The sequence below is a fragment of the Ambystoma mexicanum genome, chromosome 5p (genome assembly GCF_040938575.1).
Source record: "Ambystoma mexicanum isolate Mex_15411 chromosome 5p, UKY_AmexF1_1, whole genome shotgun sequence".
Lineage (NCBI taxonomy): Eukaryota > Metazoa > Chordata > Amphibia > Caudata > Ambystomatidae > Ambystoma > Ambystoma mexicanum.
In genome coordinates this window covers 689,979,220-690,004,854 of record NC_090930.1, presented here as the reverse complement: position 1 = coordinate 690,004,854, position 25,635 = coordinate 689,979,220, and positions in this window count along the sequence as shown.

Below are 25,635 nucleotides of genomic sequence, written 5' to 3'. Positions count from 1 at the left end.
ATTGTGATTACCTCCTTTTCTTCCAGCTTTAAACGAAAGCGATTTGGTTCCACTGAAATTTTAGTGTTCCATTTTTTACTCTGCGGGCCTCTTAAATCTTGAAATTTTAATTCCAGCATTTCGTGGTCACTGTTGTTCATTGTCCGAATTTTCATTGAGTTAATTTTCCCATGCATGGTGTCAGAAACGAAGATATAGGGCCTCATTACGACCCAGGCGGTAAGTTACCGCCTGGGTCGTACCCTTACCACCATGGTGTAAACTATGTTTACACCATGCTGGATGGCGGATTTACCGCCCAATTCCAAGGTGAGTGGGGCGGTTGTGATGCTGGAAATGCATCTGAGGGACAGGGCCTCGGAATCCTTGTCCTTTTACTGTTTTTACCGTGTGTTCTGTTATGTTTTCTGCCCCAGAGTCCATGTGGGACTCCTGGCAGTGCAGCTCTCTCTTTTGGTTTGGTGAACCGACCCATGGGATACCCTTATGGCACCCATGGGTAGGGGTACAACCCTGTGCCCCTAGTGTATGTTTTTGGGCGCCTGTGGGTGACCCCAGAGCAGGGTATGGGCTGTGGCAGCTCTGTGCTGAAATTGACAGGTGCTCTGGGTGTCCTCCATTTTGGGATACCCCGGCCCTGCCATTGGGATCTGTTGATTCCTGATAGGAAACAAGATGGCCCCTGTGGCCTCTTGCTTTCTATGGCCTGTTATCTTGTTTTCCCAAAGTCCTGGGAAGCCCTGTCTCTGTCCCTTCCCCCTGACTGGCTGTTGGGCGGAAGTTCCATGTATGGTATTGTTGTGAAGGCCCAGGTAGACTGGCTGGAGCCTTCTCAATGACTGTATGTTGTGGGTACCTCCTGTGGGTGGGACCTGGGTGAATGGAGTGTGTGACCAATATACACTTCTTGTTGTGGTTGTCTGGTTTCTGGCATGAGAGACAAAGACTGAGACAACCCTGACCGAAACTGGCCTGAATGCAGTGTGTAGTGTTGAATGGCTGGGTACTTGTCCCAATCCACATTCCCTGTTGTGAGTGTCTGGAAGGGAGGAGTGTGGCCTGAATGCACTGTGTGCCTGATTGGCTGACTGACTGCATGAATGCCCTGCAGTATGATTGGCTTCTGAGTGCGTGCCAGCAGCGTGGATGAGAGAGAGGATAGTATATCTGGGGACCTCTCACCACTGGAAAAGTGTTCAGAGGGGACCTTTGGTTGAGAAGCGACAATTGTGCTCCTGAAGCAGCCAGGGAGCTGAGTCTCCACTCTAAGAGTAACTGGAACTGCTGATCCTCGACGTCCAGCTGGAAGAAGAAGACTTGCTGTGGCATTTGCTTCGACCGATCTGAAGGCTGACGAGATCGTCGAGGGCTGACCCGAGAGAGGACCTGGTAAGGCGCCCTCTTCCCGTGCTCCGAGGGACCATCGAGCACCGCTCCATCTTCGCCGAAGCGCCCTGGAAGACAGACCCTCGAAAGGCTGTCGACCCGAGACGGGACCGCCGAGGAGATCGAAGTGAAGCACCCGGACATCGACGTCGTCGAAGTCCATTGCCGTCGACCAGGGTTCGCAGGTTTGTGTAACCGCTGGAGGCCCGTCGAAGTTGTGTTGCCCAGCCGTGGGAACCACTTGACGGCGTGCCGCCGACGACTGGAGCCGTCCGCTCCTTTGCCTAAGAACATTCAAACGAAGGACTCTCTCGACCGCATCGTCGACCGCTTATCCTGCCGGAGAAAGTCGAGGACGACCAACGCGCCGAGGAGAAACCTGCCGGTGGGTTTCCCGCCACCCGACGACCCCAAGGACTCGGACGACTCGACTCCCTTGCTGGGCCTCCGTCTCTACAATCTTTGCGGTCAAGAACTATTGTCATCGAGGTGCCCCGCACACCTCCGCCTTGCAGGACGCCGACGCTCCGACGCCGACGAGCACCGCTCGGACGAAGCTGCCGCCTCATCGACATCGTTCTACCTTGTTTGTCGACGGACTTTCGACGCCCCGTGCCTCCCGCCTGAAAGGGAAGGCATTCAAGAAGGGCCGTCGATTCCCCGTCGCCGAACAGCGAGTTCCTCGACGTTTGACGACGTCTCTTCGAGGAGCTCGACTCCACCAGGTACATTGGGGGGGTAAAAACATTATAGGAGAGAATAAGACTTGCCGAGCAGTATATGGACTGGGCGTGCGCTATATCTTGTTTTACAGGTTGCCCAGGTGGGGGGGATCTCCACACAGAACTGTGCCTAGTGGTAGGGGCCAGTATTCTGCCTATTGCTCAACCATCTTGTTTTCTCTCCTCTCTCTATTGCTGGTTTCACTCTATTGGTCTGTGTGACATTGTACAGTATTGTTCATGCACTTTAATGAGATCTAGGGTGGTACCACTTTAGGATTGTATATATTTGCCATTGTTGATTTTTCCGGAGTACAAAGTGAGTTATTATGATAAATGTACATAACCTTAAATATTGATTATATAAAGACTGTGTTCTAACCAATACAGAGTGTGGATATTCCTTTGTGGGGGCTTGGGGACTACACTGTACTTAAGAACCAGCCTGCATCACCTCCTGAGAAGCTAGGCCTTGATTGCTCGACCATTGCTACCCAATAGAGAATCTTGGCTGGGGTCTCCTGTGCCTCTCCTCCACCATATAGGGAGCGGAAGTACAGACACCCCCCACCGGTCGTTGAGGCCCTTCTCTCACACTGGTGGCAGCGGTGGGATGCTTATGGTTTTAAGAATCAGTGTATAACCGTGACACTTACAAAGGATATTTGCCCTTTATTAAATTAAGGTTTAGTTGTGTACAAGGTAACTGCATTACAAACAATGGAGTCTATTGCGAATGGCAAATTAACTCGGATGAGCTTGGAGGCTCTCCAGAGTGCTTGTGAAGCTAGGGAGTTAGACTTTGTGGATAAGTCTAGGGCTGAGCTCATAGCTGCCCTGGTGGACTACCAGACTGATAGTGAAACTCTTGATGAGGGGGGGAATGCAACCAATGAGGACTCTGCCCCTGGGGTTTCTGCTGAGTCTGTTTCTGGGAATGCCGCCATTCCTGCTGCCTCTGTTCCAAACTCCAGCAATTCCTTAGAGCTTGAGTTATTAAGGATGAAATTGGCCTTTGAATACCGCAAGTTGGAAATAGATGCTGAGCTTAAGAAAGAGGAGTTGGCTCAACAAGTTGCACTCAAAAATAAGGACCTTGAACTCAAGAGCCAGGACACTGAATGTCAGAGGATCCAGCTAGAGAAAGCTAGAGTGGAGACTTCAGCTAGAACCAGTGAGAGTGTCAGGTCCCCAGCCACCAAGTTTATGAAAGATTTGGTTGGTGTATTTGTGGAGGGTTCGGATATCCTCCAATGGACTGAAGCGTTTGAAATGGCTTGTGCGATTCATGATGTGGTTAAAAGAGATTGGGCGAAGTGTTTGTTAAGCAGAGTGCCTCAAACCGGGTATGACTGTATTCTGAAGCTGAGTGTGGAAGAAAGGGGTCAGTACGAGTGTATGAAGTCTGCTTTGATTGCCAAGTTCGGCAAGACACCTACCCAATACCTTAGAAGGTTCAGGGATTTTAAGAAAAAGGAGAATATGTCTTGGGTTGACTGGGTGAGTGCTGCGCACATGAACATGATGGGGTGGATCGATGGATACAAGGTTAAGACTTTTGTTGAATTGTCCCACCTTTTGTTTTTTGAGCATTTCTCTGAAGCCTGTTCACCAGAGCTGCGTCAGTATGTGGCTGACCAGAACATTTTGGACCCCTTTAAGCTGGCTAGGTTGGCTGACAAGTGGGTCTCCCACCGGGTGTCCCCTAAGGACTCCAGTGGGAAGGACAAGGACAAAGAGAAGGGGGCCTCTCAGAAAGCTGAGGAGTCCCCCAAGCAATCACAGTCGGGTAAACTAAAACCTTCCTCTCCTAAGACCCAAAAATCTAGTGGGGATAAGTCATCTGGGGGTGGGAATAAGAGTAGTGGTCCACCTGCTGCAAAGCAGGCTCCCAGTGGTTCCAGTACCGTACCCCGCACTCCTGGCGCTTGTTGGGACTGTGGGGCTCTGGATCACAAAAGGGGTGACCCCAGGTGTAAAGGTAAGGCACTTGGAGTACAGGCTGTCAGCCTGACCTACCCTTACCCCGTGTCTGAGGTGGAGGCCACTGTCCTCCCCTCCTCTGCCAGGATCACATTTGGTGCTCCGGTGGAGATTTCCTTAGTGTCCCTTGGGGCCTGGGACCAGTATGCGGAAGTACTGGCGACTATCCCACAGAACACCCGTAGGTTTTTGAGAAGTGTCCTCTTGAATGGCCAGCCTTCTACTGGTTTGAGAGACACTGGGGCAAGCATGAAAGTGGTGGACAGGACCCTGCTCAGGCCAGAGGACTATGAAGGTGCTCCTCTGCAAACCACCAGGTTAGCTGGTGGGCCTCCCAAATTATCCCCTATAGCCTTAGTCACACTCATGATTGGAGACAAGACAGCGAAGCTTCCGGTCCTGGTTCAGGACAATGTCCCTGCTAACATTTTGTTAGGGAATGATCTAGTAGAGTTGGGGTTGATCTCGGATGGTCTTCCCATGACTGCTGCTGCAGTCACTAGGTCACAGGTGACACCGGGTCTGGCTGTGGGTCAGGTACCCGAGCCAAAGGCGAGGCCTAAGGCAAGAAGAAGGAAGACCAAGAAGGCCACCTCTGTGGAGGGAGCACCTTCTCTTCCTGCTGTTCCGACAGCACCCATTGGGATCCATGCTCCGGACGGGCTGGGTCCAGTGGAAAACCCTAACTCAACTCCTTTGGGAGAAGAGACAGAAGACTCTCCTGTGGGAGAGGTTCTTAACCCAGAGGATCATCCCGACCTTTAATGCTTGTTAGCTGAAGGGGGACCCCCCCGGGCGGACTTCTGTAAAGGACAGAGAGAGTGCCACTCTCTCGAGGGACTGAGGAAACAGGCCCTGGCCCAGGCGCAAGGAGAGGTGCCTAGGACCTTCCGGATTTATTGGGAGGGTGAGCTCCTTGTTAGTGAGCCCACTAAGCCTGAACCTGGTGCCCGCAAGAGGTTGGTGGTACCCCAGGTTTACAGGCCCTTCCTACTGCAGTTGGCGCATGAGGAGCCCTTGGCTGGTCATCTTGGGACCAAGAAGACTAAGCAGAGGCTCTCTGCCCATTTCTACTGGCCACGGATGGGAGTAGAGGTGGAGTCCCACTGCAGGACCTGCCCAACTTGTCAGTTGTCTGGCAAGACTGGAGGCAGTGTCATTGCCCCACTGCAGCCGTTGCCAGTGGTTGGCACCCCATTTGAGAGGGTGGGCATCGACATCGTCGGTCCCCTTGACCCTCCCACTTCAGGTGGACATCAGTTCATCCTGGTCTTGGTAGATCATGCCACCAGGTACCCTGAGGCGATACCCCTTAGGACTGTTACTGCCAAGGTGGTTGCCAGGGCTCTCCTGGGCATTTTCACCCGTGTTGGATTCCCCAAAGAGGTTGTCTCTGACAGAGGATCCAACTTCATGTCTAGTTACATGAAAACCATGTGGAAAGAGTGCGGGGTGACCTACAAGTTCTCCACCTCTTACCACCCCCAGACCAATGGTCTGGTTGAGAGATTTAATAAAACTCTCAAGGGCATGCTAGGGGCTTTGGAAGAACCCCTAAGGAGGAAATGGGATCTCCTCCTGCCATGCCTGCTGTTTGCTTACAGGGAGGTACCTCAAGAGGGTGTTGGTTTCAGCCCCTTTGAGTTACTCTTTGGACATCCCGTGAGGGGGCCCCTCGCCTTGATCAGGGAAGGCTTGGAAGCCACCCCTCCGGGTCCCGCCAAGCAAGTGGGGGACTATGTGTTAGGCCTCAGACGGAGGATGACACAGATGATGGGTCAGGCAACAGCAAATCTCAAGGCCAGCCAGGAATTGAATAAGTACTGGCATGACCTTAAAGCCTCGCAAGTGGATTGGACTCCGGGACAGGAAATCCTCGTGATGGAGCCTACCAAGCCTAGAGCTTTGGCAGACAAGTGGACTGGACCCTTCAGGATCATCTCCAAGATGGGCGAAGTCAATTATCTGGTTGACATGGGAGCCCCTGGGGTAGCCCCTCAGATATTCCATGTCAACAGGCTCAAGCCTTTCCACCGGCGAGCAGAAGTCTCATGTCTCTTGCTAGCTTCCGGGCAAGAAGAGGATGAGAGTGAGCCCCTTCCTGACTTGCTGCATAGCAACCCTCAGGATGGCTCAGTGGAGGGAGTACATCTCTCTCCAGATTAGACAACAGAGCAACAGAGGGCCTGTAGGGCTTTGCTCCAACAGTATGCCTCTCTGTTTTCACTGAAGCCAGGCCTTACACCGTGGTGTAAGCACGAAATTGACACTGGTGACAGTGTGCCTGTCAAAAGCAGGTGCTACCGTATGTCAGATACCGTCAAGAACCACATCCAGGCTGAGGTCGCCAAGATGTTGGATCTGGGTGTTATTGAACCCTCAACCAGTCCCTGGTCCAGTCCAGTGGTCCTTGTCCCCAAGGCAAGTTCCCAGGCGGGTACCAAGGATTGGAGGTTCTGTGTGGACTACCGAGGAGTCAATGCCGTCACCAAAACTGACGCGCACCCATTGCCCAGGGCTGATGAGCTCGTGGACACCATCGGTGCTGCCAAGTTTGTGAGCACCTTTGACCTTACCTCAGGCTATTGGCAAATAGCTCTGACGGACCATGCCAAGGAAAAGACGGCCTTCTCAACACCTGAGGGACTCTACCAGTTTAGGGTCATGCCTTTTGGGTTGAAGAATGCCCCTGCCACCTTCCAGAGATTGGTCAACCATGCGCTCAGTGGGCTGGAAGCCTTTTGTGTGGCTTACTTAGACGACATTGCCGTCTACAGTTCCACCTGGGAAGAGCATTTGACACATCTGGATAAGGTGTTGCAGGCATTGAAAAGGGCTAACCTCACTATCAAGGCCACCAAGTGCCAGATAGCTCAGGGGAAAGTTACCTATCTTGGTCATGAGGTAGGAGGGGGTCGAATCCAACCCCTCGCCAGTAAAGTACAGGATGTACAGAACTGAGAGACTCCCACTACTCAAACCCAGGTGAGAGCATTTTTGGGCCTCACTGGGTACTATCGCAATTTCATGGCAGACTATGGGACCATAGCTGCACCCCTGACAGCGCTAAAGTCACCCAAACAGCCTAGGAAGGTTAATTGGACCGAAGACTGTCAGAGGGCCTTTGATGGCTTGAAAGAAAGTCTGTGTAGGGCACCTGTGTTGAGTGCGCCTGACTACAGCCGACCCTTTATCGTCCAGACGGATGCCTGCGACACCGGAATTGGAGCTGTCTTGTCCCAGTTAGATGACAAAGGGAGAGAACACCCTATCATATTCATCAGTAGACAACTGAAGGGTAGAGAACTTAGGTGGGCTACTGTTGAAAAGGAGTGTTTTAGCATAGTTTGGAGCCTTAGGCGTTTTAGGCCCTACCTTACGGGGTCTACCTTCAAGGTCCAAACAGATCATAAGCCCCTGAAGTGGCTTATGCAGATGAAGGATGAGAACCCGAAATTGCTCAGGTGGTCCATTAGCCTGCAAGGGCTAGACTTCACCATAGAGCACAGACCAGGGAAGAGTCACGATAATGCAGATGGCCTTTCCAGAAGGTATGTTGACCGTCTGGATGAGGGTGTCTATCCCGTGGGAGATTAAACACCCTCCACCTCAGTCTGGGGGGGCGACTGTGATGCTGGAAATGCATCTGAGGGACAGGGCCTCGGAATCCTTGTCCTTTTACTGTTTTTACCGTGTGTTCTGTTATGTTTTCTGCCCCGGAGTCCATGTGGGACTCCTGGCAGTGCAGCTCTCTCTTTTGGTTTGGTGAACCGACCCATGGGATACCCTTATGGCACCCATGGGTAGGGGTACAACCCTGTGCCCCTAGTGTATGTTTTTGGGCACCTGTGGGTGACCCCAGAGCAGGGTATGGGCTGGTGGCAGCTCCGTGCTGAAATTGACAGGTGCTCCGGGTGTCCTCCATTTTGGGATACCCCGGCCCTGCCATTGGGATCTGTTGATTCCTGATAGGAAACAAGATGGCCCCTGTGGCCTCTTGCTTTCTATGGCCTGTTATCTTGTTTTCCCAAAGTCCTGGGAAGCCCTGTCTCTGTCCCTTCCCCCTGACTGGCTTTTGGGTGGAAGTTCCATGTATGGTATTGTTGTGAAGGCCCAGCTAGACTGGCTGGAGCCTTCTCAATGACTGTATGTTGTGGGTACCTCCTGTGGGTGGGACCTGGGTGAATGGAGTGTGTGACCAATATACACTTCTTGTTGTGGTTGTCTGGTTTCTGGCATGAGAGACTAAGACTGAGACAACCCTGCCCGAAACTGGCCTGAATGCAGTGTGTAGTGTTGAATGGCTGGGTACTTGTCCCAATCCACATTCCCTGTTGTGAGTGTCTGGAAGGGAGGAGTGTGGCCTGAATGCACTGTGTGCCTGATTGGCTGACTGACTGCATGAATGCCCTGCAGTATGATTGGCTGCTGAGTGTGTGCCAGCAGCGTGGATGAGAGAGAGGATAGTATATCTGGGGACCTCTCACCACTGGAAAAGTGTTCAGAAGGGACCTTTGGTTGAGAAGCGACCATTGTGCTCCTGAAGCAGCCAGGGAGCTGAGTCTCCACTCTAAGAGTAACTGGAACTGCTGATCCTCGACGTCCAGCTGGAAGAAGAAGACTTGCTGTGGCATTTGCTTCGACCGATCTGAAGGCTGGCGAGATCGTCGAGGGCTGACCCGAGAGAGGACCTGGTAAGGCGCCCTCTTCCCGTGCTCCGAGGGACCATCGAGCACCGCTCCATCTTCGCCGAAGCGCCCTGGAAGACAGACCCTCGAAAGGCTGTCGACCCGAGACGGGATCGCCAAGGAGATCGAAGTGAAGCACCCGGACATCGACGCCGTCGAAGTCCATTGCCGTCGACCAGGGTTCGCAGGTTTGTGTAACCGCTGGAGGCCCGTCGAAGTTGTGTTGCCCAGCCGTGGGAACCACTTGACGCAGTGCCGCCGACGACTGGAGCCGTCCGCTCCTTTGCCTAAGAACATTCAAACGAAGGACTCTCTCGACTGCATCGTCGACCGCTTATCCTGCCGTAGAAAGTCGAGGACGACCAACGCGCCGAGGAGAAACCTGCCAGTGGGTTTCCCGCCACCCGACGACCCCAAGGACTCGGACGACTCGACGCCCTTGCTGGGCCTCCGTCTCTACAATCTTTGCGGTCCAGAACTATTGTCATCGAGGTGCCCCGCACACCTCCGCCTTGCAGGACGCCGACGCTCCGACGCCGACGAGCACCGCTCGGACGAAGCTGCCGCCTCATCGACATCGTTCTACCTCGTTTGTCGACGGACGTTCGACGCCCCGTGCCTCCCGCCTGAAAGGGAAGGCATTCAAGAAGGGCCGTCGATTCCCCGTCGCCGAACAGCGAGTTCCTCGACGTTTGACGACGTCTCTTCGAGGAGCTCGACTCCACCAGGTACATTGGGGGGGTAAAAACATTATAGGAGAGAATAAGACTTGCCAAGCAGTATATGGACTGGGCATGCGCTATATCTTGTTTCGCGCTGAGTTTCAGTCATCGGCAGTCACCGGTGTGAGAGGAGCTGCAGCGACCCCCTGCTTTCACTGTTTTGCTTTCCGTGTGCGTTGGACAGTACCTGCACCTTTAAGGAAAGTAAGGCCAATCCACCTTAAAAAGGCCTGGTCAGCGCGGAGCGCGCGCAGAGTTTCGCGCTGAGTTTCAGTCATCGGCAGTCACCGGTGTGAGAGGAGCTGCAGCGACCCCCTGCTTTCACTGTTTTGCTTTCCGTGTGCGTTGGACAGTACCTGCACCGTTAAGGAAAGTAAGGCCAATCCACCTTAAAAAGGCCTGGTCAGCGCGGAGCGCGCGCGGAGTTTCGCGCTGAGTTTCAGTCATCGGCAGTCCGCGGCAGGCAGCCAGTTGCCAGGTAAGACTCTTGGTCATGGATACCCGCTCATTAACTCGCCTCAAAATAAAACAGATCTTGTGTGAAACCGGGTGTGACTCACCCTCGAACTCGATGCCTGTTGACTCAGACTTTATCCCCCCGACGGCCGTCCTTGGGGGCGCAAACAAGATCAGCAACCCAAGTGGAGAATCTGTGGGGAATGAGTCCAGCTTTGTGAGCTCTAACCAGGAAGTCCGATTGGCCCCAGCCCCCTTGACAAATGCTCCCCTAGAACCCCCCATTACTATCTTTCCACTAGCATCAGCATTCTCCGCCTCAACACCGGCCCTAGATGCTGTACAAAATGGATTGTGCCCTGCGGAGAGACGCTCTTCGCCTGCTGTGCCCCTGGACGAGGCCGTCTCAGCCTCTGAGTTCCAGGTAAAGGCGAGAGATGCATTGGAACAGCCTCACGCCGAAGAGGCGGCAAGCCGTGAGCGAACCGCTTGTCCAGATGCCCAACGAGACCAATCGAAAGCGGGACTCCTTGAGAGTACCGCAAACTTTCTTGACCCCACGCACTTAAACAAAGAACTTGCACTTGTTTTAAACACCGATTGCGTGGAACATACATGCAAAACACATTTCGACGCTGCATGTAAGACATCACAACCATGCTGTCCACCAAAAGAGAGCAATGAGGACGGAGAAGATTTGTTTTATTCTCCCTTTGAGGTGACGGATGCTGAGCTTTTAAACTTGGACCCTTCACGCACCCAAAATAACTTCAAAACGTTACGATTTCATTTTCGAAACATGGATGTTGCCCAATCCGCTGTCATTACAACTTCCCGCGGAATGTCTCAGAACAGTCATCCCCTGATTAATCAACTGGCAAATGACATAACGTCTAATTTAAATACAGAAAACACTAATAAATCAGCGTACACTAACAAAGAGAACATGCCAGTAAACTCCATGCATTCCATTCCCTTTACAAGATTACCAAACATCGTAACTGATTCATCTGGACGGGAGGCCAGACTTACACAAAGGCTACAAGCCGACTTTGAGTTAATGAAAGCACAACTGTCAGAAAGCTACCCTAAAGAAAAATATGAAAATGGGAGTAGCAATCGAGCGAAGTTAGTTTTGGAGCCATCTCCCAATGTTGAATCAGGAACTATAAACTACCAACAAAAATCCAGTCCTCAAGAAAAGGAAGAACGCACATCGATCATCTCACCGAGATGGGAGAGAGGTGTCCTTAGCTCACACCGGTCCCATGTGCTGAGAGATGATCGAGCTGAGAAAGCGGGAGGGACTGCGCTCAGACCAAAGTTCGTGGCAAATAAAGGTGGTGACAACGCGCCAAAGTGCTCGACCCCCTTCAACGTCCATAAACTTGAATCTGCTGACGCAGGCCGAGAGAAACAACGTCTGCCACCTCAAGCGGACCCCTTCGAATATAATGGTCACTGCAAGCCAAAATTGGCTAGCCCAATGGACTCAATCTCCGAAGCCAAATCCAATCTTTCGGTCGCTGCAGCAATACAAATACATAACAACGTGCTAGCAGCGACATCTCAGGCTCTAATACCCTTCATAAAGTTATATGAAAGTATGAATGAAACACTTCACAATAACGGTGCAATCATCGGACATCTGACAGAAAAAGTATCCTTGCTAGAATATAACTTCAACCTGCAGTTGGAACAACGAACAAAAGAACAATTAGAGATAGAAGATGGCCTCAGAAAAATATTCCTGCTAATTGGAAAAAATTCAAACGAAGCAAAGACACAAATGGACGAGCTGTCGACATTTATGCAAAAATCTCTTTCGCACCTAAGTCCAGCCCCGACAAAACTGTTCAATTCGGAAAATGGAAGCTGTCAACATATAAATCCGGGTGATTCAGCTACACTGCCAATAACACTCCCTGGAAAAATGGTCCAGGTGAATGTTCAAGGTATTACTTATCCCCGAGCAAATGTTGAACCAAATGCACTAAAGCCGGTGATAAAAGAGAAAGAAACAGGCACAAAAACTGACATTCCTGCGAAACTTCAATCCTTCCTAGTGGAGGGCTCTCAACTGCCAAAAGAAAGAGAAGTACATCAAAGCCTAAAAGGAAAAGTCCCTCCTAGCATCTGGGACCTTCCCCCAGCAGCACCAAGCTGCTCAAATCTAAAGGCTTCTTTTGGAATCTTTCACGGGGGCGCAAAAAACCTCCAAAACGGAAAGATTCCAAGTTCCACACAAAATAGAAAACCAGGAGGACTTCAAAGCAGTGATTCACACAACAAAAAGAAAGAAAAGACAAGATATACATTAGTCTCAAAGCAATTTCCAATTTCGAAGAAATTCATCAGAAACTTAACGACGCCTCCTAAATCCAAAGTCTTTGTCCGCGACAACACGTCAGGAAAATCGTTAAAGAGTCAATCTCTATTCCAGGCCCCGGTCTCTAGTAGAGAAAACGGCAATAAAAAAGAAAAGACAAAAGCATCTAATCCTTCATCTCTGAAGAAAAATGCGCCAAACCATGCGATTAAGCCAACAAAACCAAATCCAAACAAGCAAAGGAGGGTCGTCTCGGATTCTGGCAGCGACTCGTCCGTAAATGATCTTGAGGAACTCTGCAACCTGTCCACTTACTCACATGAAGTGAGTGAGGATTGTAGCCGTGTCCTCGACGACAATATGTCTACCATCGATAAGACCCCCCTCGAGCTTCACATTCAACCATACAACAATCCTTGGAAAATAAAAGAAAACCAAATACGTTTGCCAACAAAACTGAGTGAGAAATGCATACCAGATATAAGAAAGTCCGACAGCAAAATGGCCGGCGGAAAACTTCTTAACTTAAATACTAGTAAGGAAAAGCTAGTCACTGTCCTAAATCCAAAGTGCACAACTGCTCAGAATCATAAATTCAGGGACACAAGAACGAAATGTACCACTGTTGGGCAACACTGTGCCATAACATCAAAGAAAATCAAACTGACCAATGTGTTGGCTGACGACTCTGATGTAAATCTGAACCGTAGCAATGTGATGTGCCTCCTACATTCAGTCCCTTCCTTAAGGACAATTTCATCTGACGACATTCAAATTGTCGAATACTACTCCGAAGAAAGAGTCGATTGCGTACTACTACATGTCAACTCCCAAGCAGTCAGAAGATCTATGATGGGGGCAAGAGAAGACATATTACGGCTTGGCTTTGAAATTCTTGAACACCGTGAACCAGCTAAACAGCATAGAGATAATCTACCGGAGGAATATGAACAAAAAACCACCCTGAGTCATCGGTGTGAGCAGATTCGAAGGCATCTGAATTCAAATTTGATATCTGCTAAAACCAACAGGCCCTCACACTACGACACGAGAAAACACTAACTAGACAACGATGGATCAGAGGTCGTCAACACCCTGATTTCATGGAACACTAGAGGATTCGGCCACTTATATAACAACTTTCCTGTGGACCTTCAGGACAACTTTATAATATGCCTGCAAGAGACCTGGATGCGCCAGCTTCCCGTAAAAGACGGTTACCACATACTAATAAACCCTGCAAGCAAAAATGCGAGAGGTCGTCCGTCTTCAGGATTATTGACAATGATAAAAATAGGAACAGGTTGGGAAGTGGCGGATACATTAAATCCTAATGGTCATGTACAGTCAACTTTACTCGTAAGAAAAACCAGCGAATCCAGAAAAGATCCTAGCCCACCTCAACATCTTCTGCTAGTCAATGTATATTGGAACCCTGCAAAGATCTCGGCAGGGGTTTTTATCCAATCAATAACAACAATAATCGACACAAACCTAAGAAATCTTTACAACTTGTGGATAATTGTGTGCGGTGACTTAAATATATCTTGGTTCAATGGAAACCACTCGGAAATCAATCATCGCTGTAATAAAGATCTCAAGGACTCTTCCGAAAGAGCAAGATGGCTAGAGGCTATGGAAGCCAGAGATTGCACCATGTTAAACGGCAATGTGCTGGGTGATACTCCTCCGCAAATTACGTGGATGAACATGGGACTAAAGAAAATACTGGACTACATTTGGGTTTCAAACAACCTGATGCCGACAATTACCAACCTGCAGATCACGCCTACGAAGAACAGCGACCACTTTCCATTGAAAATGTACTGGCAACCTCACTGTAAGCGTCTAAGTGGCACTGCATGCACCCAACTAGAGGCGAATGCCAGTCGGAATAGACTTCGGATGTCATTAAAACAGATACAGTACCTCACTGCCGACTTTCAGTCAAGAAATGAAGCATCGATAGTCTTTATTGACTATCCCGCCATTCTCCTAACCTTGGGTAGTTCCTATTCAAGAAAGAACACGTCAGTGCCCAAACATAAACACACATGGAGTGTATCTCAAAACAACGAGAAGAAGAAACTGAGGAAAGATCTGAAGGAACTACGGGCTGGGATTGGCGTCAATAGAGTCGCAAAAATTAAACATCGTAAACAAATATATCGAAACTGGACAAAAGCTTTTGCCCTCCAACGTGACCAAGAACGCGGCGAGGAGATGCTGTCCTTGATAAGATCTCAGAACACCAGAGACATTTGGAGAATTCTAAATATGGACCACACAAACCAAGCTGTAATCATGGCTAATGGTATACCCGAGGCGGCTTGGGTAGCACATTTTGGAAATGTTTTCTCATCCACTGGCAATACGTCAGTGGATGAAAAAAACGGCGAAAACGTGCGCTGGGATACTGTGGCGACCGTGGAGAACATAAGCAGCGCTATAACAAAGTTAAAAAACTCCTGAGCAGCTGGCCCAGATGGCATATCGAACATCATGCTTAAACAACATCCTCAAGTATGGGCCAAGTTCATAGCTGACCTATTCGTGACAATAGCCTCCTCCAGGAAAATTCCATCATCCTGGTTGGAGGCTATTATTGTCCCGATTTATAAAAAAGGCAATAGAGATGCACCTGCCAATTATCGCCCTATCGCGTTATTGGATACCATCGGGAAAATATTTGCCTCGTTCTTACAAGAAAAGATCTCAGCTTGGGCTCGCTGTTGCGGATTAAATGACGTACGACAAACTGGTTTTACAAAGGGAGTAGGTACTGAAAACAACCTTGCTATACTTAATCTGCTAAAGTTGGAAGCTCTGAGAAGAAAGGGAAAATTGTTTTTTGCATTCATAGACATGCAACAAGCTTTTGACGGAATTAACCGAGAAAAACTCTGGAGAAAACTGAAAAACTGGAATTGTCCATCTAACATACTGAATCCCATAAAAGCCTTACATGATTCTACATCAGTAAGAATAAGGTTAAACGAAAGTGGTGTTCTTTCTGAAGCCATTCCGACGAAAAAGGGAGTAAAGCAAGGCTGCCCTCTAGCAGCGGTACTCTTTAAATTATACATTGCAGACGTGTCAGATACACTAACAAATACTCACTGCTTTCCTCCCAAAGTTAACGGCAATCCTGTAAGCTATTTGATCTACGCCGACGACTTCGTCCTAGTTGACAAAACGCAAATAGGGCTACAGAGGCTACTAAATACATTGAACACCTATATGATGGACAACGACTTAAAAATCAATGTTGAAAAAACAAAAATTCTGAAATTAGGTCATGGCGAGGGTCACAGAAACAAGAACTTTAAATGGAAAATAAACAACGTCCCGATTGAGGAAGTGACCTCGATTCGATACTTGGGTATTCCATTCTCTATGTCAATAAGAGAATGGAGCTGGGTGTCCGAACTCGAAAAAAGAATAAAAACACTTTCCCTACAAGGTGCAAGAATACACTCGCAATACGGAAAATTCTCTCTGATTCCAGTACGAACATTCTACCAACAAAAGGTGATACCATCTTTAACGTTTGGAGCAGAGGCAGGCTGGAACATCGACTTTAAGATCTGGTCCAAATTTGAGGGTCTATTCTGGCGTCGGGTGCTAAGATTACCTAAATACCTGTCAGTATCAGCAATCCGCTATGAATTGGGACTTGAACCGATGTACGGAGCTGTCATCTGGAAATCAATGATTTTACTACGAAAGATGTCGTCAGAGAAGGTTGAGCCAGCATTCAAACTGTTCAGCTTACAAAAAAATTCAAATTCAAACACCTTACAAGAAGTATGGGCCGAAAAAGTCAAATCAATCATGCAGGCTGTAAACGTCACCATGGAGATGCTAATAGAACGACCCCAAAACGCAAAAAAAAAATTGAGACGTCAGCTCTGGATTGACAACACGGGAAAACTCAATGAACTAAAGACTGCCATAGATCTGAGCATGATTCCGAATAAATTAGATTGCTTACCGAAGTACTGAGTATATTTCCGTCTCGTCATCACAGAGATAGCTTTTTGCGATTAAGAACAAACATTTATAAGACCAGACAAATGTGCTTTCTCCGACACATCGACAATGTAAAAGACCCTTCATGTAGGTTCTGTGGAAATCACCCAGAATCGCTAAAACATATAATGACTGAATGTTACTCGCTCAAGGACACAAGGGCCCTCATTACGACCCTGGCGGAAAGGGGTTTACGCCGGCGTAAAGCATGGCGCACCTTTCCGCCCGAGTACGAGTTCCCGTAGCGCCATGGTGATTTTTACGCCTGCTTTTTGCAGGCGGAAAAATCCATGGCGCTACGGGACTTGTTGTTAATTACGCCACCGTAATTTACGGTGGCGTAATTAACGCCTTCCCCACTCCCATTATACCCTATGGGGCAAAAATGGGAATGGGGAAGGGTAAATGGGGATTGGGGACTTACCGCCCCGCCAAGGTCGGAATGGGGCGGTAAGTCCGCCAACCACCATGGCGGAGTTGGCAGTTTAGCGCCATGGACCATGGTGCAAATTGCACCATGGTTCTCCGCCAGGGTCGTAAAGAGGGCCAAGGTCTCTCCACCTATTTAAGTTTGCCCCCCGAACCGATTGCATGGAAGACCTGTGGCTGAGAATTTTAAGCGGGACCTCAGTTCTCTTGACTTGTGCAGCTATAAACTTTCTGGAGCAAATTATGAACTAACGAGTTGCCAAATCCCTAATGTCAACTCTTTTAAAAAAAACTGCAAAAGGGAAGTGACTGAGGAAGAAAGTTGGAAAAAAAAAACAAAAAAAACAAAGGAAAAAATTGTAATAAAAGTTTGTATGAAACTAGAAATTGCAAAAAAAAAAAAAAAAAAAAAATATCTTGTTTTACAGGTTGCCCAGGTGGGGGGGATCTCCACACAAAACTGTGCCTAGTGGTAGGGGCCAGTATTCTGCCTATTGCTCAACCATCTTGTTTTCTCTCCTCTCTCTATTGCTGGTTTCACTCTATTGGTCTATGTGACATTGTACAGTATTGTTCATGCACTTTAATGAGATCTAGGGTGGTACCACTTTAGGATTGTATATATTTGCCATTGTTGATTTTTCCGGAGTACAAAGTGAGTTATTATGATAAATGTACATAACCTTAAATATTGATTATATAAAGACTGTGTTCTAACCAATACAGAGTGTGGATATTCCTTTGTGGGGGCTTGGGGACTACACTGTACTTAAGAACCAGCCTGCATCACCTCCTGAGAAGCTAGGCCTTGATTGCTCGACCATTGCTACCGAATAGAGAATCTTGGCTGGGGTCTCCTGTGCCTCTCCTCCACCATATAGGGAGCGGAAGTACAGACACCCCCCACCGGTCGTTGAGGCCCTTCTCTCACAGCGGTAAATCCCCATTTCCCATTTTACCCTTCCCCATTCCCATTTTTGCCCCATAGGGCATAATGGCAGTGGGGAAGGCGCTAATTACGCCACCGAAAATTACGGCGGCGTAATTAGCACCATGGTCCCTTAGCGCCATGGATTTTAACGCCTGCAAAAAGCAGGCGTTAAAATCACCATGGCGCTAAGGGACCTTGTAATCAGGCGTTAAGGGTCGGCGCCGTTTACTGTGCCGTTAACCCCTTAACGCCTGATTCGTAATGAGGCCCATAGTCAAGAATGGAACTTTGGCCTTCTCGCTGCCATGTCGGCTTTGCCGGTATATCACCTTACGTGCAGCCGTTTAGCATTGAGAGACCTCTTACTTCCATTTCGTCTAACCATGATTTTGCTAAATGACCTTTGAGGGAACTCTGTGGATTAAAGAAGTCAATATTTAAATCACCACTGACAATCAAGCCACTTCCAGTACTGGACTCTAACAAATTATCAAGAATAGCGGTAACCTGATCAATAAAAGGTTGTATCCCAGTTCATTAGTGGTTCCAATATAAATTAATAATATGGATCGCATCGCAAGCCTTGTGAGTAACAACGGATTTTCTGATCTCGCAGACTTGAATGTAAGGCATGTAATTCACTGATTTCAGCAACCGGTATCCTGACGACCGTTTGATCATTGTCAAGAGACCAGCTAAAGGGCGGCCCTTCTCGGCCTTAATAGCTGGGTTCAGCGCACATTCAAAGTCTGTGATAGTTGGTGATTCACACATCCAGGTTTCCTGGAGACAGATCAGTTGTAGCTCGTGTGCCCAGTTGTTGTTTAAGAGATGTAAGAAGCCACGTGTGTTCCATGAAGCAAAGGAACATTCCTGAGTTACGTTAGACTTTAGGCATTAGCTGTTCGAATTTGTATTTAACGCAGAGGTCATCCAGTTCCAATCTTCCCCTGGGGTGTATGCTCTTTGGTTGCTAGATTGTATAGAAGAGGGTTTATCGGATAGTCTCTCATTATCTATGGTAATTTTGATTTTCTCCATAGGACTTGTTCTGATCTTCGACTTGTTCTGATCTTCGACTATGTGAAATATAAAGTCTGGTAAGTAGATCATGATGATAGAACTCTATATCTAGCGCTCAACATGGTAACATTTGTTGTGAAACGACTTGTGATTCAATTAATTATGTGGGTAACTGTCCCTGCAGTAACCTATTTAGTTCAGAAAATATAATTACGATATATAGGATAGATCTATAATTCTCAAAATAGAGTTTTTTAGAAGAAACTTTATTAGAAGCATCCAAATGTTTATTCCTTGGTAATGGTAATATGCTCACATTCTAAGTCCGTTATGGCTAATATTTTTGTAATCATTTTTGTTTCATAGTGCCACTTTGATTATCACATGTGACATTGTTGTGTTATGTGCATTGCAAAATGGAAAAAATACATCCATTAGAACAACATTTCTGCTAGAATTAGATCCATTAGTGGAAAAAATACATCCATGCTCAAAATACATTCTCAATGGGAATGGGGACCATGCTAACAACGGGCCCGTTTATACCGGGCCCGTTGTTAGCATGCTGGTCTGCTTGCGGGACCCGCTAAGGCCGCCTGGTAAAACCAGGCGTCCTTACCGGGTCCCGCGAGCAAACCTTGTAATGGGGCGGTAGGGGTTTAACATGGGCCGGCAGCTCTACCGACCCCGTCAAACCCCTACCGCCAACCTCGTAATGACCCCCTTTGTCTCCAGAAGCACCAACCCCACTAGGATCCACGGATCCCAGAGCGGCAGAGTTCCCTGAAAAACGAAAATAGAAAATAGCATACAGCAGCCCTTTTGGCATGTTAAACCTAGAGGGATGAGTAAATGCTCCAGAAGGTTGGAATATAGACTTTTTAGCAAAAGGTTCTGTTTTACTTGAAGGAACTGGACCGTCCTTGCCTTATCTAAGAATACAGATGCATGGGTCCAGTCCGCATCACAATCCTGGAGCATCAAAGTGTGCTGCAAACATCCTGAACAAAAGATATCTCTGTGTGAGCCCAATACAGGCATCTGGGTGGTGCTGGGGCTTGGCAAGGTGCCCCTGGTGCATTGCAGCAGCTGAGGCCTTTCTGACCTGTACAGCAGCCATGGTTATTCACGAAAATCAAACACGTTTGTGAGTTTGACAATTTGCCAAGTACTTAAATTGATATTGGAGGTGGGCAAATGGATTTTTGACTCCATGTAGAATGTGGCAGTGGGAGTAAGCAGCCAGGAAAAGTATTTTTTCTTTTCAATCGTGTCCAGGTATTTGCCAACATAAACAGAGATTTTAGTTTTTATAAGAATTATTGAGCGCATGAACCAATACTGGACTGGAGCAGAATAAATGCAAAATCGAGCTCATTGGACCCGAATTAGGCCTGCAAGCACATTAAAGACAAAATCCTATGTATGCAGCACAATCAATTAAAATGTGTAGATTCTGTTCTAAATTACTTAAACATGTGCCCAATGGTACTTAATGAGGTACAGTGCATTTATATGCCAAAACAATTGGTCACATGTTTTTTCTAACAAAAGTTAAATAACTTGGCTGTGCAATATAAGCACAGGCTCTACCGATGAGTTATAGGTATGCTTTGAGTTGACTGAATTAGATTTGTATCTATCCAGAATATGCAATTTCCAATTATCAGTGGTTAGTGCGAGAGTAACTTGAGCATGAAAGTCATTCAAATGACATAAAATGGTCTTCCTCATCACAGTCCCTTGTGCTCTTCCTGGTCCTTCATGTTGTAACAAAACTCCATCTTAATTGTGTGAGAGTGATTTTTTTGGAGTGAAGAAATTTCAACAAAGTCCCTTGTATACGCCTAACGTACAGCTTGTGCCCAGGAACTGGTATTCCTGGAACATTGAATGAACAAACATGTTCTATACAATCATGTCCTGTGGTTCCATCATCCTCGCACGGTATGCTCAGTCCCTACCAAAGGCGAGGACCTCATAATATTTGCATCAAATATCTACAGGACAGGACCACCCTTTTCTCATTGCACATTTATTTTGTTTTCAGTTCTTCATTTTCATTACACCAATTATTTGTATACCTTTACCACTTTGCAGAGGTTCCACACCTGGCCCTTCTCCATTCGCATGACCTTCTCCCACACTCAATCCACACAGGATCATAGAATAGCTCATATCCCTGGCACACCACCACCAGTTATTTCACCCTCACATAATCACCCACCCCCCCTCAAAAGCATCTTCTTGGCACCCATCTTTCAGTCATAATGTTCTTTTGATCATTTTTGTGAATTCCACTTATTGACATAGACCTCATTCATCTATATTCACCTCCTTCGCAAGACAAATCCAAAGAGGAAACACACACGCATATGACGTCCTTATCATCACTTCGAATGTTGCCACAAGAGAGACAATGTCAGAAGAATAGCTAAGAGCCTTCACTTTTTCCAACTCTCCTTCTTTCCTGCTCAAACCATGCTCCTCTGCCTTGTGAATTGCTTTCATGATGCATCTATCCATCCTCTAGATGGCCCCATTAGTTTCATGGTAATAAACGACTGTTCTCTTGTGTCTCACTCCAGTGTTCCCAATGTTCCTACATGTCCCATTATCAATAAGAATAAACATTGTGTAACCTTCCCGATAAAAATGTCCCCTAATAACTTAATAATGGACAAGGTACTAGTTCTTGCAACAACAAGCACCTCGGCCCATTTTGAAAATAAATGGACGAAGACAATCACAAAGCACCTGCCTCCATGTCTCCTGGCAAATGGGCCTGGAATATCCATAGCTAATTCCTCCAATGATGATTCGTGGAGATTGAAGGGTTCAAGTTGATAAGTTCTAAACAATGATGACCGGTACTTCCATTACCCTCACATTCTATGCTCAGACCCTACAAGGGATTTTTAGATCAACGTCATTAGCCTAAGGTGGTATCCAGTCATAATATTGTTCAGAGAACTCTTTTTTTATCTGCCGCTATCCAGCACTTTCCCCATATATATATAGGACCATCATACTAGCCTCATTTCTCTTTCATTTTCTCCTGTCTCAAGTATTGGTCTGCTCTTCTGATCTGAGTCCCTGCTTCTCACCTTACTCCTACACATCCCATCTCCAATTCTGTTGTCTCTCTCTCTCTCTCTCTCTCCCCCTCTCTTCCATTACGACTTCTCTGCATTTTGTTTCACTTTTTACTTACCGTTTGACTCATGCTTATGATTTAATTCCCACTGTATTTTCTATAAATGCATCCATGATCTCATTCCACTGGACCTGTCCTGTTGGATCTCTCGGTATCTTTCTTTGTGCCCTCTCAGTTTCTATCACCACATGTTCTTTCTGTACCTAAACCTCTTGTGCACCACCTCGATTTTGCTTCTTCTCACATATTCCCCCTAAACGCTTGAACTATCTTGTTATCTACTTTTGTAAGAAACGACACATTGGGCCTCATTATATGTTTGCCGGTCCGGGAACTACTGTACCGGTAAGCTTGGTGGCACCGTAGTTCCCAGACCAGCAAACTACGAGTTGTGCTTGCAGGTGCCTTTCGGCCCACCAGGTCTGACCTGGCGGGCAGTGTGGCACCCACGAGCACAGCATGTCAGATGCACCGGCATTGTTCATAATGGTGCTGGTGCATCCGGCTTCCCCATTCCCATTGAGCCCTATAGGGAAGAATTTTTCCCAGCGCCCAGGAATGGACAAATACCGGGTCCGGCAAGGCCGTAATGACCCGGTAATTGCCCATTTCTGGGCGCCTGGAAAAATAAAATACAGGCACAGCTACCGCCAGCCTCCTAATTAGGCCCAAGTACCACCCATGATTACAAAAGCACAGGTCAACCGAGGGGGTAGAGGCTGCCACTTCAGGCATAAAAAAGTAATTTTAAATTAAGAGCAGGGTTTGTGTGCAGGATTGATGTACAGCAATAGTGTGTTTCTGGTATTCTGGGATACATTTTCATGCATTCCCAAATTGTGTGTGCTCCCCCAAAGCAATTCATCTGTTTGTCTAGTGTATGTGCTCGTTCAAGCAAGCTGATCCAGCCCAAATTCCTACTCCATCAAACTGCTTAGTGCTGAAGCTGGTGATGTGTTATGCCATTTTCAAACACAAATCAGTAACTGGAAAAGTAAGTAAAATGATCCGGCTCCCTAACAGGAACAGACACCATCAACACCACCCTCCTCCCTCTCTAAAAGATTCCCAGTGACTGTTGAAGTGCTCCAGCAGGATTCTCCTATACACAGCCAGGCAAATCCGTCTACATAATCTTGATTACCTGAATCTCGTATAAGTTAAGGAAGATCAGCAGATCCAGACAAGTAATTTGGACCAGCGTGAATTGACAACTGTCTCTGCATTTATGGTGTGAAGCTAGAGGTGATCTATTTGGGGTCCTCTACATAACCATATGTGCCTTTCTCCGAAGTGATCTTTGCAGTCTCCTCGCTTTCTCCCACATATTCAAGAGATCTCAATGAAAAGTCAATATCAGCTTCACATCCTCTGGGGCATCCTTCCCCTTTCCAACATGACCCAAAGTATACAAGTGATCTATGCCATGGTGTCCCTTCACTTCGACTACTGTAAAGTCTCTTCTGTGGCCTCCCAAAAAACCTCATACAATGTCTCCAGGTCCTTCAAAACTAAGCAACTAAATTGATTCTTGGCTTGAAACCCTGTGATCAAATCACCCATGCAACGTTTTTCCTCCACTAGATGCCTTTTGGTGCTCTCATCAATTTCAAAACCCATTGCTTCAGACAACGACACTTCTGGAACACTGGTCAACCTGCCCAGATTGGAAAATAAAGAAATCCACCGGCTCAAAGACCACACTGTGGCTGAGGCCTTCAAAAGGAAGACACTCTCAGGCATAGCATTGAACTCTGCTGGGGAACCCCCTTTGGAAAAATCTCCCTGGTGCGATTAGATTGGTGGAGAAACAGCTCCAGCTCCAGAAAAGTGAAAAACCTCACATCTTTGTAGAAGGTTTTCCCTTCGGAGACTGACCGCTGTGCACCTTCCGTGACATACTTGTATCTGTAGTCTATGGCTCCTGCATTCATATTTCCCTAACCGTTTATCCCTTGTACCCACCTACACTTATTGATCAATTGTAACCATATTATAGATTGCTTTGTCAGTGTAGCACTTGCCCTTTGCCCTTTGTCTAGGAACTTATTTGATTTGAACATTCCCAAACCCCACAAAAGATCAGTGTGCCCATCTCCCCTTCCCATGCTTTTAGGGTGCTACTGAGCGACTTTGCTCCTGGCATGAGCATTGCAAAACGTTAGTGAATAAAGAAAGTAAGACATTACCAAAGCCGGGCAACATAATATAACAATCTGTGAATATAAATAACAGTTGTATGAAGACACGACCTTCAAATAATAATGTCTTAAAAAAATACAAGATACATGTGCAAACATCATTCTTGGCAATAGAAGACAGTGCTAAAACGTGAAATGTAAATGCCAGCATTTCTTTGTAGCAATAAGCAATGCAAGCAGTCAACTCAACCTTCCAGAGTCTTCGAATTAATTTAGCCACATTAATACGTGTGCCTCTGGAAGCCTCAAACCGGTACAAGGAAAAACAACTTTACAGCATTTGCCTCATCATGAGACTTCATGCAGTTACATTTAATTACTTCATTGCATTTTATAGATGTCCCCTGCAGTTTACAAGTTAAAGGCTTCAAGTCTCCATTTACATCTTGTGGTTAATCTCAGCCTAGTAACAACTGAGTTCACAAAGCTAGGTCTATAACGGTACACTATCACTCACTCACTCACTCACTCAAATCGTCCTGACAATTTCCGGTGGAACCCTAAAACATCAACTACAGGGGCCTGTTATTATAATTTTTTTATATCACTCAATGAAGCTAAAGTAAGAGATGTGTTTTCTATTTCGCTATGATGAATGAATAGGCAGTTCCATTCATACATCAGGGACCAGATTACAGAAGCTTTGCACTGGTTTAAGTGCAAAGCTGCACCGTATTAGCAGTAGGGCTTAGTGCAAAACAAATCAAGGCCATATTAGAAAACATTTGCACTTTGACAAGTGCAATTTCTCATGTTATAAACACTACAACAGATATTCCCCTAGTGCACAAAACATGCTCCTTCAATACATGTTTGCACTAGGGCAAAGTTTGCCCTCGTGCTAACATCATCCATACTAGCACTAGTGCAAATGTTTCCCTAGTGCAAAAAACATGCTCCTTCAATACATGTTTGCACTAGGGCAGCCCTCGTGCTAACATCATGCGTACTAGCACTAGGACAAACTTTGCCCTGGTGCAAACATGTTTTGAATGTGCATGTTTTTTGCACTAGGGACATGTTTGTCCTGGTGCTTATACACGCAATTTAAAGAGACTCGGGAATACTGATGTATATTTTTGGCTTGGACCCCTTTGCTCCAGCCCCCTTTAGAACACAGTCTACAATGTAGTATCAGATGGGCAAAGGGTCCCTTATTTTTCCACTTTCATCCAGTTTATGACCCTAGATGCATGTGTTTAACCAATTAAATTCAGACCATGCCACAAGTTGATTTTTATATCAAAATATATCACAATTTTATTTTCATAAAAAATATATATGGCATCTTTCTATATTCTTACATCAACATGAAAAGAATATATACTTTTTCACTCTTTTTTTATAAAAAAATTATTAAGCAGTTCATGACAAGCTTTTTCTAAGGCAAGTCGTTTACAAGCAGTTCATTTTTAAACCATTGTGCTATCTAGTTGTTGCTACAAGATCTTCTCTGTCGATCTCATCGAGTGTATGAGCAAACAACTGGTAGTCTCCTTTCTGTTTTCACATAGATGGCATTTCACTCATCCATTCTTCCATTATTCCAGCACACATACCCGACATGTTTCATTCC